This window comes from Culex pipiens, chromosome 2 (genome assembly GCF_016801865.2).
Source record: "Culex pipiens pallens isolate TS chromosome 2, TS_CPP_V2, whole genome shotgun sequence".
Lineage (NCBI taxonomy): Eukaryota > Metazoa > Arthropoda > Insecta > Diptera > Culicidae > Culex > Culex pipiens.
Genome location: NC_068938.1, coordinates 200896379 through 200900041, shown reverse-complemented (window position 1 = coordinate 200900041; position 3663 = coordinate 200896379).

Below are 3663 nucleotides of genomic sequence, written 5' to 3'. Positions count from 1 at the left end.
AGTTTTAGTTTTGATTGGATTTTGCAAACTCATGATGAATGAGAGGTTTGTTGAGAAAGTGAAAGTAAACACTTGTCTTCTTTACAAGGTTAGCAGTTAATGATCTTAATATCTCTAAATTAGATTAAGAAGCCTTTAGGCTTGTAGATTTTTTTTTATCAGACCGATGAATCAGATTTTACAAAAGAAGTCACTGAGATCAAGAAATACAGTCATGCCTCGGTTTTGCACGCCTCGGTTTTGCACTGCCCCGGTTATGATTCGTGCAGCTGCCTCGGTTAAGCACGGCCCAGTGCTTAACTGAAGCACAGAGCTTATGGGATTTTGGCTATATGGGAGACATTGGCTCTAATCGTATGAAAAATCATGCAAACATCATAAAATTATAGTGTTTTGAAATCGGGATGATCTAAGCTATCCATTATAATTATAATTTCATGAAAATATTCACAAAAATACGTATTTTTCCTGTATTTTGAAAATACAATGCTTTTCGAAAAAATACTCAAAATTATTGTTATATCAATATGGCTATCAAATGATTGGAATTTTTTCAAACATTTCGAATGTAAAATTTTTTTTTTAAACACTCAAAATTTTCACAAAACTACGTATTTTCGAAAAAATACTCAAAATTTCAGTTTTAACAATATGGGTATCGAACGAACGTAATTTTATCAAAAATTTCGAATGTAATAACACAATTTTTTTAAATACTAAAAATTTTCACAAAACTACGTATTTTCGAAAAAATACTCAAAATTTCAATTTTTACATTATGGGTATCAAACGAACGAGTTTGTTTCATACAATTCGAATGTAATAACAACATTTTTTGGAAATACTCATCATTTTCACAAATCTACGTATTTTCGAAAAAATATTCAAAATTTCAATTTTTACAATATGGGTACCAAACGATCGGGATATTTTCATGAATTTCGAATGTTATTATAAAAATTAAAATAATCCAAATTTTCACACAACTACGTTTTTTCGAAAAAGTACTCAAAATTTCAGTTTCAAATTATCGGGATTTGTTTTTCATATATTTTGAATGTAATATTTTTTTGAAAACTCTCCAAATTTTCCCAAAACTTGAATTTTGAGTATTTTGCTGATAATACGTATTTTTGTGAAAAAAATGTTTTTATAACATTCGAAATGTTTGAAAAAATCCCGATCGTTTGATACCCATATTTAAAATTGAAATTTTGAGTTTTTTTCGAAAATACGTAGTTTTGTGAAAATTTTTAGTATTTCCAAAAATTGTTGTTATTACATTCGAATTGTATGAAAAAATCCCGATCATTTGAAACCCATATTGCAATAACAATATATTTTTGGTTTCTTTAGAGACAAAAATGTTTTTTTTTTAAATACAGGAAAAATACGTATTTGGGAAAATTTTCATGAAATTATAATTTTAATGGATAGCTGACATCATCCCGATTCCAAAATACTATAATTTTTCAATGTTTGCATGATTTTTCATACGATTTTAGCCAATGTCTCCCATATAGCCAAAATCACATAAGCTCAGTGCCTCGGTTATGCACGCCTCGGTTTTGCATCCCCCATATGCGGTGCTAAACCGAGGCATGCCTGTATGTGCAATTCTCTACGAAATCGGTCGATTTGTGCATTCTTTTTTTTATTGTGGATTTAGCTCGTAGCTGGATTTTCTGGCATCTTCTCCCGGTCATTGGAAACGGTCGTGGATAGACCTAGGGGTTCCCAGTTGGAGTGAAAAAATTCAATTTGTAGAAAAATTATGGATTAAAATTTTGCTTTTTTTATCACTTCTCCGACATCAGGAATAATTGTTTGAACATGCTCGCAATTTTTTTATTCGGTCGGAAAAATATTGTTTTTCTTGAAAAAACTTTCATTTTTAATCACATGATCACCCCTAATTCTGGCTCGATGCCGCCATCATACGGCCGCGTGCTCCGTTTGTTTGTCAACAAAGCTGCAGCTGGATGGTGAGACGAAGTGACGGGGGAAGAGATTTTGACATTTTTATGCCCGCATCTGGCCCGCCGCCTATTTTGTCGGTCGTTGAGTCGCCGGTCGTTTCCAGCGACCGAGTCCAGCTAGGAACTGATCGTACAATATGTCTGGGTCAAGCTTTTTGGGGGCTTCACAATGACAAAAAAGCCATTTCGTGTCATTGGTTCACCCATACAAGTCTCCATACAATTTTGGCAGCTGTCCACACAAAAATCGTACGTAAATATTCGAAAATCTTCTTTGGTCATAGGGGAGGAATACACAAGTTTCGAGCCAAATAAAATACACATTCGGAATTCGGTGAGAATGGCTCATATCAAAATGAGTTAAAGTTATGAATCTAGAATCTAGATAAATTTCTAGTCTAGATCAAAAATAGTTATGATCCAATTATCGGAAGGGCTTGCCAAAATTTCATTTAAGATAATAGAATTACAGACAAACGGACGTAAATATCTTTTTAATTCCATCAATCAACATTTTAACAGTAAATTCGTATGATCGGAAAACTCACCACGGCAAAGTTGTATTCACCATGTCTCAATTAACCGCACTTGACAGTTGCACACACCATCAAACATTTTGGGTAGTGCGTGCGTTCACAACTAGATTGCTCTAGAAATGATTGCTAGATGGTCATTAACTTGTTCAATGATTTACGTCTGTTTGTCTGTGATAGAATCAAAGAATTAATAATTTCTAAATCTAGAGTTTTCGTTCAATAGGTCCTATAAACATATGAAACACAATATCTTAAAGGACCTTTTCGAAAAAAAAACTCTAGAAATGATAGTTAGACGTTCCCATTAATGTTCAGAAGATCCGTGCAACTTTTTACCAAAACGGATCATCCTAACGGGGTTTGATGATCCGGTCACCCTATCCCATATTATGACCAATTCGTCGCTATCGTGATATCTTATCGCACGTGCATTTTGGGCCAAATTGAGTTAAGAACGCCATTTTGTGCAGCTCACAATGCCTCACCTTTTGACATTCTTAGATCCCCGAAATTCGATTTCAATTCTGAGATATTCAATTACAACCCAAAAAAACTTAGTGTATTGTTGTCACTTCTCATATGAAAGAAGTATCAATCTTGTCGTGCTGTCTGGACACATTCTGAAAATTGCTGTAAGGGCGGCAACTGGCCAAAGGGATTTCAGGTCAGAACGCGTTTGACATACGCACATGCCCGACTACTGTACTCATTTTAATTATAACTCTGGAGTCACTCATGGCCACTATTTTTTTTTTTTTTTTTTTTTTCAGGTGGACAGCTACCTAAATTGCATGAAGACTTATATGGGTGCACCAATGACACAAAATGGCTTCTTTGGTTTGAGTTTGAGCCAAATAAAAAATAAATTTCCGGTTTTGGTACAGAATTGCTCAAAGTCAGGATTATGTTTCAGTTCTTTCTAAAATCTGTCTTTTTTCTCTAAATAAAATCACGATCTCTTAATCATAAACGAATCGTAGCTCAATTTTGTAAGTTAAAACCCCGCCGAAAAACAATTTGTACCCACTAAATCTTACCCGCGCGTCCAGCATTATTAATCACTGCAACACTCCTCAACTCAACAATTTGCACCGAAAAAGGCCCACCTCACTAAACGATGCTAATATACGCTAGCCTAGTTTTGCGGA